We start from the raw sequence: 14,083 nt of genomic DNA on the forward strand, positions 1-14,083 counted from the left end.
TGGAGAACGCTGCACTTTTATAATCTCATCTAATGTTTCAAATCCTTTAACAAATCTAAGATTAAGAGCTTTAGTTTTCTCAATCTCTTTTCTAAGTCCCACAATTTCATATTCTAACTTTTCATGATGTTTTTCCCTTTCAGCCAGTTGACATTTCAGAGTATCAATAATCATATTTTTCTCTTCTAAACAAATTTTGAGTTTATAAATTTCTTCATAAAGACCTTCTTCATCTATAGCATCCATGAAATCATCATCTTCAAAAGCCATTAAAAGTCTATAATTATTACCTTGTTCATCTTCATCACTATTTGAAAGTCCATCACTGTCTTCATGAATGTAATAGCTTTTCTTATTTACATTCTGTTTCTTGTTCCATCTAACAGGTTCCTTACCTTTGTCAAGCTTATCTTTATGAGGACACTTAGCAGCATAGTGACCGACTCTTCCACAAGCAAAGCATTTGAAAGGCAACTTACCTCTGAATCTTCCAGCACCCTGTTGAAGGTTCTTAACAAAATTTGATTCTTCCTCTTCTTCTGACATATGTCCTGACTCATTGTAATCTCCTTTACCTGAAGCCTTGAATGTAGCTTCTCTCCTGTCTGATGGTCCTCCTTTCCTCATTTTGTAAGCAGTTAGAATTCCATGTAGCTGTGACATGGTAAGGTTTTGTAGATTCTTATTTTCTTCTATTGCAGAAACTTTTGATTCAAACTTAGAGGACAAAGATCTTAGAACCTTTTCAACCACAACAACCTCTTTTATTTCTTCACCCAAGTTTTTCATACAATTAACAATCTCATCTATACGTAGGAAATAGTTAGCCACACTTTCATCATTGTGCATTCTGAGATTTTCATACTGAATTTTGAGGGTTTGAAGTTTTGCTCGTTTACCTGTTCATCTCCTTCATAGCTCAGAACGATCTTATCCCATATTTCTTTTGCGGATTTGTACTGCATAACTTTGACGAATTCTGATTGAGATAGACATCCTAATAGAGTATTGACAACCTTTGCATTTGTTTCATATTGCTTCTTACCAGTCGGATCTGTAGGAGTTGCTGAAGGAAAAGTGTACCCTGTATCTATGATATCCCAGACTTCTGTACCAAGAGATTGAAGATAGGCTGTGACTCTTACCTTCCTATAGAAGAAGTTGGTCCCATCAAAAATTGGTGGCTTGTTTGATGCTTCTCTCTCATAGTTGCTCATGATGATAGATATTCCTTCAAGCGATCAAGCTTCTTTCGAAGGACTTGCTCTGATAGCAATTGTTGGAAATAATACAGAGAGGGGGGGTGAATCAGTATTATCAAACTCTTTTCGATTTATACAAATATTTGTAGTTCTGATTAATGAAACTTGTGTATACCTTCTAGACTTATAATTTAATATATTCTTCAGATGTGGATCATTAATCTATGTGTCAGAACCATATAATAGTAAGCAAGAACAAGAAAAATAGGGCAACCAATCACACCAAAGAACACAAGATGTAAGGTGGAAACCCAATGTGGGTGAAAACCACCTGCTGCAATATGTCTCTATCTTCTTTCTATTAGAAACTTCTTTTTACAATGCTTATGTACTGGTGTAGTCTTATACCAGCATGCAGGCTTCGACCTGCAGAAGGCTACAACCTTCTCTTTTCTCTCAAGGACCATGTTTCATGAATTTTCAAACTGGATCCATGAATATCAATCAAACATCAAATAGATCTGCAATTAATCAACTTCCTTACGCAACTACTGAATCAATAACTTCTCAGAACACAGTACCAGTAACCAGATACTAATTTCAAAACCCAGAACACAGCAATAACATAAAGAAGCAGTTAAAATAGATTACAAGAAAAGTCCGCAACTTCACCAATAGAAACCTGTGTACATCCGCGGCTTCTCTGAGTCTAATCTGTGGGTCTCCACACCCACACTGTGTCAGTCTTGCGAACTTAGCACCTGCGGTGTGCAAAACCTGCGAACCTCCACACATTTTCCTTGATAGACCTGCAGATCTCCACACTTTCTCCTTGTATGTCCTGCGGTTCTCCGCACCTGCACTGTGTCGCACCTACAGTCCTGTGGTTATAGAGTTTTTCAGCCTTCAAGTATACCCCAAACTATCAGATTTACAGATCTGATCATGTGCCAAGGAGATCTCAACCCATTAGTAGATCCGCCTTATAAAGCTTAGGTTTCTCCTTGATTTAGATCCAGCTATCACTCACCAACCGATCACCAGAATTTCAGATCTTGTTGTCCTTAAGATATTCAACAGATGAGTGCTCAGCCAAATGATCTCCTTTCCTTTTTATAGACAAGCCCTTACTCAAACCATGGATCAAAAACCATAGAAAGCCAATACAAGGGACCCAAAACCGAGATTCAATACTTTAGGAAAAAAAACCACGGACCAAAACCATAGGATAAAAAACGTCGGACTAAATACCATGGATCAATCATAAAATTTCCCACGTGCGTGTGCTTCTCTGCATGAAAGTGTGTGAATTTGACATCTGCACCTTTTGTTCGGAGAACCTGCGGGTATGTCCGCACCTCCTGTTCAGAGCACCTACGGGCCCACAGCTTTTGTTCGGCACACCTACGGGTATCTCATTTTCTATCATTTTGAGAGCTTGAACTGTGATTTTCCACTTGAGTGAGTTGCCATCAAGGACAATACTTATGCCATAGCGCCATACCTGTGTCATAATTCCAACACTTTGAAGATTATACTGAAAACGTTCAACATATTCTTCTAGTGTCTCATTAGGTCTAGCTACCATCTAAAATATTTCATCCTTTTAATTCTCTGGACCTACAATAATCCTGATATTTCTTTAGGAAAGTACCTTTCATTTGATCCCAGTCATGTATAACACCTCCACCCAACCCAATAAATCATTGTAAAGTAGCTCCTTTTAATGTAGAGGGAAATAGTTTCAGCTTTTGGGGATCGGTGGTATAGTCATATCCTCTGCATAGCACATCAAATTCAGACAAAAATGTATCTAGTTCTTCCGATGTTAGGCCATGAAATGTAGGGATATGCTGGAGAGGAATTGCCTTCATAGGTGCATTGACTACAGTATCTACAATGGGATATTGTAGTGTGGAGGTTTGGGGGGTTTGCTAGTTCTGGGCCATTTGGTCAAATATGTGCCAATAACCTTCCGAGATTTCTAGGAGGGTATTCCTAGGTTGGTTAGACGGAGTAGGAATGGACTTAACAGGAGTGGCCTTAACAACACTTCCTTTGTCTGGGATGATGAGAGTTCCTAATGTCTAGGGGGATTTTAGCTCTTGAGGTTCTTCAACTTCATTCTGGATGATTTTTATAGCACTTCCCTTATCTGGGCTGCTTAATGGCTGAATTATTCCAAGAGGAGATCTTGGTTCTTTAGTTTCCCTTATTTCTCCTCTCCCTTCACAGAGATTACTAAGGTTCCCTTCTTGCAATGATTTTGGGCTAGAATTCTCAATTTCTTGAAAATCTTGCTCCTCAGTTTGGCTATGCACCTTAGCAAAGGCTACAGATGGTGATCCTATGGCTTGAAGGGAACTAGTAGGTTGTCTAGAAGCAACTTTTCTAGGTCCTACTGAAGGCTAAGATTCTGTTTTTTTAAGGATTTCGTCTATAAAGGTCGATCGGCCAAGGGTCACCGGCCCCTTAGCTTTATCAAGCTTGAGTAGTGGTTTAGGATTCTTTTCAAGCTTTTTCTGCTTAGTCATGCACACAAATCAAATGCTTATTTCTACCCAAAACAACAACAAATCTGCAGGAAAGTGGGCAAGGGAGTAGGGCTGTTACATGCTCCGTACGCAGGTTCTTACCTTCCGTTTTTAAAACCCAATTCTCTCCTAGCAGGCACTTACACTACTCTCAAGAGACAAATGGCTACAGTCTTCCCTGGTAGTGGTGCCAAAATGTCGAGAAATAAATAGGGTCTTTTTCACCTCTATTTACCCTACATTAATTATCAATCCAGGTACAATTTGTTATCTCAAGAGTGTACTCAGTCTGAGGCGGTCACTTGTCAAGAGTAATGCTAGTAGTATAGTGCTTTTGCAAAGGTAAATAAATGCTGGAAACAAACTCTAAATGTAATGGCAAGATTTTGAAATGCTTTGTAACTAAACCATTCATTTTAGGAAACTACAACACTTCATTAGTCAAGGGTGCAGTAATGATAACTCTTCCCTTTGTAAACTGATGCAATTGAAAAGCAATGAAAGAGAAGATCTCCAATCTAGGAACCAGACAACAATAGTCAATGTTCACTACAATTGTAGATTGTTCTGTTCACGCCAAGGCAATTACTCGAAATGATAATTCAATTAACAGGAAAGGGAACAACAACTAATCTATTTGAAAACATTAATCAACAAAGCTTTAATTTACAGAAATGAATTAAGCAGCAATAGTAATCTAAAGGAATTAAGTAGCAACCTTTAACTCAGAAATGACTTGAACAACAAACAGGAAATGGAATAGCAAACTAAAATAAGTCTTATGAAATATTGAATAGCAACTTGAATCAATTGTAAACGCACAACAAACTAAATCAAATATTAACACACAATGAATCTACAATGATGGAAGCCATAATCTGAGTTTCCACATAAGGAATATCAACCACAGTAATAAAGAAATATCAATTGCAGTTGCAATGGAATGACAGTCCAAATGAACAACAATCACACTTAGAGGTAAATCGTAGTTGAATAAACAATAATACTGATCGGTAAATGCACAACACTGTTAATCTGTAAACGAATGGTAATGTTACATAGTAAAGGAACAACAATGTTTACACAGTAATGCTAATCTGTAAGGGAACAACAATGCAATATAATTTTAGAATGAACGGCATAACATTCCAGTTACAGAAGATAACCTTACTATTCAAATATGAATGAGATATAGCAGAGCCAGTACACGAAATGATAAGGAACAAAAGATTACTGAATGAAGCAAGTAAAAGAAATCAAACCACACACGACTTGGAATTGGGAAATAATGGTACAAAAAGCGAGTGATCCACTAGGGCCAGGCCCTTAGCCTCTAGGGACGCACTACTGCGGTTACTCCAGAATCAAAGACAGAACAACAACAAAGTTTATATATTAATCATGAAAACAGAGTTACAGTAATCACTCTTTAAAGAGAGTCGATGATCAAATTTTGGTTTACAACAGTAAATTCTATAAAACAAAAATAATCCACCCCTTGGGCTAGGAACACTGTCCCTTTTTATAGTGGTCAGGCGGAAATATCAAAGATACAGATATTCTTAAGGTAGCGATCCCTCAGGATCAAAGGATCCTGAGGGATTCACCATATCGTTATTCCTCAGTTATCTCTTTGTCCTCTTGCACTGATTTGGTACTTCTCCTTACTTTTCCTGGCTCATGCGCTCCAATCTAGATTGCCTCATCTAGATGTGGTTCCCTGTCAAAGGGACAGCAGTTGGTTTTGCCTTGTCTTTTCCTTTGAAATGGTGATCTTCCATTTTCTTCATTTTCTGCATAGAAAAAGGTAATAATTAGTCATTTTACATTACTCACAAATCTCTTAAACTTTATCATAATCCTTCATCATATGCCCATTTCATAATGTAAAGAAGTTATGAATTAAAGGAAGAGATAACAAAATAAGTGGCAATTACATACCTTTTCTAGTGCTCAACACCAAGTATGAACAAATCATCCACTCCTTTTCCTACATTAATGTATCAATCCGAGTGCGTATTCTTTTCAAGGAAACATGCAAGGTATATGTAGGGGCAAGGTTACGATTGTAGAATTTTCTCTACAAATCAGCTAGCTCACTGATATCATGTAGAAAATTCACCTGCAGATCAAACTGATATATGCAATGTACTAAAGCATAATACTAGATCTACATCTACCATAAACTTTGCGGAAGCTTAATCAAACATGAGCAACATCAAGCATGAACAAATATAATTGAGAATGAGAAGTAATCAACCATAACAGAGAAGATATAACCTGGGGAAAGCACTAGCCTAAAACTCCATCTCTGTATTATCAATCAAGTGGAAATCCTCAACAACATACAAAAAGAATCAGCTCAAAAGCTATCTTGCTCTCTCTGTACTCTGATGATGAAGCTCATGGACTACCTAGGCCTATATATATAGGCTCCACAAGTCTTAAAAGCTCCTATTTCCTTGCGTAGTTTTGATTGGGGTCCAATGATATAACATGTGTGAATTGGCCACATCACACTCATTGTAACCTCAGGTCCAACTACGCAGTCCATAAGGAATAATATTCCTTCTGCATGCAAGGAATATCCTAGCAACTGATAGTACATTATCCCTCCATCTGATCTAAATTGGGTCTCTGCCTGAACTGACATGCATGAGTTATCCATGAGTGAATACTCAGTTATCTGAAATATAGTAGTTACATGCATGCAAGCATTAACTAACTGAACTCTCAATAATTTAACAAACTGTTAAATTAATCTAACTGGACTTGACTAAGTTAAACTAAGTCAATTGATCACAACTCATCCTCATCCTTTAACTGATGGTTAAATCCCTCAATCAAAGGAGAAACTGTTGCATGTCCTCACATAGACTTCAAGTTCATAATTCCTTAACTAATTAACTCAAATTGAATTAATTAATTAATTTACAAACTGCTGTTAATATCAAATTCGAATTTTATTTCCTATTTCTAGTCTAGGGATTGACTAAAATAAGAATCCACACTGAACTACTAAAAATAGAACTTCTATTTTTTGCACTTCCATTTTTCATTCCCTGTTGCCTAATCCAGCACTGGTACTCAAACTGTTATTTTTAGTAGTGCTATTTTTAGCAATTTCTTGTTGCCAATTTTCAACACTCCCTCTCAACAAGAAAGGCTTCCTCTCGAACCTGATCTTGTACCTCTGGAATGTTCTGCATGAAACACATCTACCAAGTGTGGTTGCTCTAGCAACTCTCGAAACAAAAAAAAACTCCCAATTGACCTCTCTATTGGGCTAGAAACATACTCTAATGCTAAAGCTCTACCTACTGCTGACAAGTGCTCCCTATCTGACCTCTATGCTACTACAACATCTCCATGCATCTCACACTATTGCACACCTCTCTATGCTACCCTGCACTGGTGCAACATACTTGTGCCTCTCACATTATTGTAGCCTGCTAGCTCTGCGCTGTCGTGGGATTCCCTACACTGTAGCTCTGTCTGTCGCTCCATCTGCATCTATCTCTACCTAATCAATTAGTTTTGCTACTCCTCATCAGGGCTCCCATAGCAAAGTCGAATCAAAGAGGTTGGGTACCTCAAGGATCCTACCCCCATATTAGCCTCCATGGGATGATCACTCCACGTCGCCCCACCTCCTACCTGGAGGTATGGCTCCATGTGATCCCTCTACCCACCTGGCTCAAATTTTCCCCCTATTGGAGGTCTTTGCATGAGTAGATGTCTCTACTCGATCTCCTCTCAGCTTCTCTAGTTGTGGCTGCTCCACAACATCCTAAAGCTGCTGCACCAATTGTGGCTCCTCCACAATCGTCTAAGACTTCTTCTGGTGCTGCATGTTGAGAGGTAATATACTGTCCCTCTCAACCACCAAGTCTCCATAAGTTGCCTTGTTGCTCAAGGCTTTACATGCATCTTGAAGCTTAAGAGCATACAGGTTCTTGACCCGTGAACCAATCTGCTTCACCTATCTAGTGATGACGTGTCTAAGGAAAACCTTTCCCTTACCGAAGACTACATCATAGCCTGTATCTTCCAACATCACGATCGATGCCAAGTTTCTCTTCAGTCCTGGTACATACTTGACATCGGTCAAGGTAATTCGAGCTCCATGCTCTGTCTAAAAAATAACTGTGCCTACACTTGAGACACTATATTTTTCATCATTACCATCGCTATGAGTATTTGGAGATCTTTCTCCTCCAAAGTACTAAACAAACTCTTGTCACTGATCATGTGGAAAGAAGCTCCACTGTCAAGAAACCAACTACTTCCCACCATGTATGAAACCATGCATGCAAAGAGTGTGAAATCCAACTCGAGCTGTGAAGCAAGTGCCTCACCTTGAGATCCTTCCCCGGATCCCTTCTTGGATTTCCTCTGTGGACAATTTGTAACAAAATGGCCCACCTCATGACAACGAAAGAATCACACTTTTGATTTGTCAAACTTCTTCCCATCATGGGAAGAACTGGACTTAGAAAGAGAAACCTTCTCCTTCCCCTTCATCACCTTACTCACTAAGGCACAATTTTCTTCATCCTCCATGGATGAAGAACCATCTCTGGTGCTTCTTCTTATCTCCTCCTGCATCAAATCCGACCAAAGTCATTCCCAATCTCGTAGTTTCTCTCTTCCATTATCTGAGTCCTGGTAGCTATGTCAGCTCTTAGGAAGTCCGAGGATGCAAGACTCAACATGTCATCATCAGCTGTCACAATCCCTACACTTCCAAGCTCATCCCTACATGAGGTGAGCTTGTTCAAATACATAGAGATCATGTCATCCTTTTCACACTTGATCTTTCAAAGTTTGTCTTTTAGTGCCAGCTTCCCCTAATCACTGCTATTCTGATAAAGATCTTTCAATGTTTTCCACATCAAAAATGGAGTCTCCTTCCGATGGAGGCTCGAGACAATGTGATCTCGAACTCCCTCCAAGAGGATTCTCCTAGCTCTAGCCACACACTTCTTCCATTCCGCCAGTTGAGTAGCATTAGTCGGCTTCGGGACTTCTTGATAAATGAAGTCCTTAAGGCCATTATCTTCCAATACTACCTCCATGTATCCTTCCAGGCTATATAATTCGAACTGCCATCAAGGGCATATTCGAGTCTCAAACCATAGAATTCCATCGGTGTAATAGATGTGATAAGAACTCAATTCAATATTCAGAAACCACAAACTTCAACTTCTCCATTCTTGTATATTGTTCTTCCTTAATCACCTGTGCTCTGATACCATGTAGAATTTTCTCTACAAATCAACTAGCTCACTGATATCATGTAGAAATTTCACCTGCAGATCAAACTAATATATGCAATGTACTAAAGCATAATACTTGATCTACATCTACCATAAACCTTGCGGATGCTTAATCAAACATGAGCAACATCAAGCATGAACATATATAATTGAGAATGAGAAGTAATCAACCATAACACAGAAGATATAACCTAGGGAAATCACCAGCCTAAAACCCCATCTTTGTATTATAAATCAAGTGGAAATCCTCAACAACATACAAAAAGAATCAGCTCAAAAGCTATCTTGCTCTATCTATACTCTGATGATGAAGCTCATGGACTACCTAGGCCTGTATATATAGGCTCCACAAGTCCTCCAAGCTCCTATTTCCTTGCGTAGTTTTGATTTGGGTCCAATGATATAACATGTGTGAATTGGCCACATCACACTCACTGTAACCTCAAGTCCAACTACGCAATCCATAAGGAATAATATTCCTTCTACATGTAAGGAATATTCACCAAGGAATATCCTAGCAACTGATAGTACATTGTCCCTCCATCTGATCTCAACTGGGTCTCTATCTCAACTAACATGCATGAGTTGTCCATGAGTGAATACTCAGTTATCTGAAATACAGTGGTTACATGCATGCAAGCATTAACTAACTAAACTCTCATTAATTTAACAATTTGTTAAATTAATCTAACTGAACTTGACTAAGTTAAACTGAGTCAATTGATCACAACTCATAATTACAACTCATCCTCATCCTTTAACGGATGGTTAAATCCCTCAATCAAAGGAGAAACTCTTGCATGTCCTCACATAGACTTCAAGTTAATAATTCCTTAACTAATTAACTCAAACTGAATTAATTAATTAATTTACAAACTGCTGTTAATATCAAATTCGAATTTTACTTCCTATTTCTAGTTTAAGGACTGACTAAAATAGGAATCCACACTGAAATTATATTTTTAGCACTTCCATTTTTCATTCCCTGTTGCCCAATCCAGCATCGATACTCAAACTGCTATTTCTAGCAGTGCTATTTTTAGCACTTCTATTTTTAGCAATTTCTTGTTGCTAATTTTCAACAACGATGTTCCCTCAACCAGGGGTTCATGATTGGCAATCAAAACATTGTTGAGACAGAAGTAAAACTCAAATGCAGAACGTAAAAAGGTATTCACAGTTATCTAAGAGATCTGTAACAGTAACAAGAAATAAACACAACAAATAGAAAATGCATACAACACAAGGAAACACGTAGCACCTGATCAGAAGAGTAGGCCCAACTCTCTGATCAGGGCTGCATTACTCACAGCTAGCAATAGATCAACAAAAGGGTTTATAGCTTATTAATCTAAATAATGTTGTTACACTACCATACCGGGGTCCCCTTGACATAGGAATGACCCATCTTTTATACAATACAAAGGACAATAATTCTCCCCAAAACCTAGTAACTATATGCCCAAAGATATACATCAGTTGTATAGCAGCACTAGAGTTGAGAGAGCCAAGAATAGGAATGGTCAAAAACGGGTTAAGAGTAGCTGCAATCAATTATGCTACTTTGTTGTGGTCGATCGTCTACTCTGAATCGCGAAACTGCTGCGATATGCTGCGCGGTCAACACCTGTGCTCCATAATCTGTGGTCATCACAAGTTTTAGTGGTTTGTGTAGGTAGAAACCTTCATGACTCTACTTCATTAATTAAATATCATAAGAGACGATAAAAGGGGAATCACCTCATAATGTTACATAGTAAATATATGTGAAGAAATGCAAAAAGGGTGCAAAGAGGAGTGGAAATGCAAGGAAAAGACAGACCAATTTGGTGCCCAACATCTCCCCCCAACTAGCCTTCTGCACGCCTTCATGTAGCTCGCCATCTTCGCAGGTCTGCGTTGGATAGGCTGTGTGCTTCCTAAAGCCAGGCGAGATCATATTCCTCGACCATTTCTGTTCCTGGAACCATGAACCCTTCTGAGAGAAGAACTTCCTTCCACCAATAATTTGGTACATTATATGTTGGAGTGTAGTGTTTTGATGGCAGCCATAGAACAAGGTACTGGAATCGAATTCCCATCCATTGGACCCCACATGTTTGGATGCATGCTACATATCTTGGCACCCTACTAAGTGCCCGTGCAAAATTTGGTGCTCCAAACGGTTCTTTGTTCTGAACAGATGTGGGTGACATCATCCACCTCTTCTGACAACTATCCAGGGCCTCAACCTGAAACATGACTAATTGTTTGATGCAGAGATCGATGCACCACTTTTGTGTCCTCAACATCCATTCCTTGTTTCCCATAATTTCCAAAAATGTAGTGTGCTTATTATACATAGTCACTAATCTCTCAGGTTATCCTCTTACCATAAAAGGCTTCGCGGCCTGATTTAACTCGAACGTGTCAGAAGCCTTCTGCTAACTTATCTGATTAAAAGTGTAAGAGGTGAGGGCCCTTAAATGAATGTCCCCCACATATGGAACTGGATTAAATTCTCTCTCAACACGCAAGAGATACCCATGCATATAAAGCTCACACATCAAGTGCTGAGTTGGCACATCATGGGCTCTCAATATCTAGAGGAACTATCCACCGTCCTCAATCTTGTGACTAATTTATTTATGGATGCTTTCCAAAGAAAAGAAAAGAAATCACTCATGCAAAAATAAAGAGTAACAAGAAGTAGGAGGGTGACATGCCATTGCTTCCTGTGCTAAATGGAGCATCTGCTCTTTATCGGTTTTTAATTTTGCTACTTGCCTTTCCAGTTGCTCCACCTTGAATTGCTACTTTGCATGCCTCAGTCGCATTATATCAATGCACTCTACATATTCAAAGATAGTCATGGATGCTCGCTCTTGGGCTTTCTTAGCTTCATTCTGATATCGCGCCGCGGTGGATTTCCAGGTCTGTACCTCAGCCAACAAAGAAAATTCACAGCCCTCAAACAAATATTCTATTGGGTCTTTCTGAGTGGCAACAAAAGTTTTTTCCACTTCATCTACCTGTTTCCCTACTTCGGTCGTCATGGTTTTGGGCTTCTTAGCCCGCTGCTTATATTTCTTCACTTGGTTCTTCAATCGATGCATTTGTTTCCTCAGCCTCTTAACCTCTGTTTTGAGTCGCATCGTTTCTTTGAACTGAAGCTAATGTTTCTGCTTCATAGGTAGCCTTCGTTGTTCACACAACTCCACCCATTATTGTTTAACCACCACCTCATCTGGTACTACAACAGGTTTGACAGGTAGTGATTTACCCGAGGGAGTATCCACTGGGTTAGTCCACGGGGCTTCTTTGCTTGGTTTCTCTTCCTAGGGAGAAACCATTTCCTTACTGTCTCCTACCTCGCCCTGTTGTGAAGCTATCTCGACAGGTGGTGGGCTCACTCAGTGAACGTCCATCGATGGTTTAGCCAAATTTTCCCTTCCAGGTTCCCTTATTTCAAAAACATCTGCCTCTTCCTCTGTTTTGGGTCCTTGAGAGAGGTCTATGTGGGGATCTGTGGCCAACAAGCCTATGGCAACTGGTCCCTTCTTCAACCCATCATATTTCAAAATCGGTGGAATGGCCACCTCCTCTTCTGTATGTCAGGCAAAACGAGACACCCTTGCCCCTTTCAGAATGGAGAAGTAAGAGGAAAATTGAAAGAATTCTCCTACCTGATCTATCTCGGCCCCAGTTGTGGTCTCAGGCTCTTTCCCTATGTCTGTAGTATCTCCGCTCTGGGTTGAAACCCATTCCTGTGCAATCCCCTGTTCTGAGGTTGATGTTGGTTCCTGTGGAATAGCGTCAATCCCGACATTTAATTCCTTTGTGGTCTCCAAAGTCAGACAGGTTGATGGTGGTTCTTGTGGGACACCACCTTCCATGTCCAACATTTCTTGAATAGATGATGCTGGCACTGTTTCTTCCAACATGACATTGATCCAGATGGATTCTTGCATAATCACATCGATTCCATCCATTAAACACCTATCCTCTTCTTCTGTGGTCCCACAGTTCTTTCATTTTCAGGCCCTTCTCGTTCTGGTTCTCCCTCCATTGGTTCTACAGTCGAGGGTGGTTCTTGTGGGACACCCTCGGCCACAATATTAATGAATTCCTCCACCTCAGCCTGGTGTGGTTCCTCTTTGCTTATTACAGTGCTTCTACTTTGCTCTATAATCAAGGCTGATTCTTGAAGGTTAGCCTGGGTCATGGTGCTAGTGGCCCTTTCTATATTAGCCCCTTGCTGCAGCAATTCTTCTTCCATTGGTTCTGAGGTCGAGGCTGGTTCTTGTGGAGTAGCCTCGACTATCCTTCCTGGTTCACACTCCTGATTCTATTCGCACTCTTCAAGTTCCATCTCCATTTCCTTTGGTTCCTCTTGATCTATGCATTCATTCTCTACTCCAGTTCCTTCCTCCATCGCTTCCGACTCTTCCTCTCTAGCAGCTCTAGCAGCTGTTATTTCTTCCTCTGTAGAATCCCAAAATGTTTCCCACGGGATTTGAAATCGACCAATTGCATGCATGACTAGTAGTCGGACCAGGCCATGGTTGGTAATGACTGCTGCCACTTTTCACAAATGCCAAGTAGAGTGCGCCATCAGCTAGAGACTTCTTAACAGGAAGAAAGGCATATTCAATGAGAAGGCTTCCGCTTGTGGGAACTAGAGGTGAGCCAATATTCTAAAATGGTATTTAAACATGGTGGTATACCTCCCCTCGCAGGTTATGTATCTCATTACAAAACCTGCTACCTCACCCCATGGGTGTGGTAATGAGTTTTGGTTGTACCCCCGACCCTTCTGAACAACATTTTCTCCAGATTGTAAGAAGGCTTCAAGGAACTCTGGAAGGGCAGTTATTCATGAAAACCATTTATGCCCCTACTGGGGTAGCCCACTAACCTTTGCAATGGTTTCTTCTGTGACAGGGATTTCTATCCCCCGGACTCGAGAGGTCTATTCTTCTAAATTGAGTGTGAATTCAATCACAATTACCTCGTTAAATCCTTGTAACCTGTCAAAATAAGCGTTCCACCCTGCATTTTCAAAGACCTGCCATACCTCTGGATTGTT

The sequence above is a fragment of the Pinus tabuliformis genome, chromosome 4_1, assembly GCF_031772625.1.
Source record: "Pinus tabuliformis cultivar Carrire ecotype Pingquan chromosome 4_1, CPIR1, whole genome shotgun sequence".
In the NCBI taxonomy this organism is placed as follows: Eukaryota; Viridiplantae; Streptophyta; class Pinopsida; order Pinales; family Pinaceae; genus Pinus; species Pinus tabuliformis.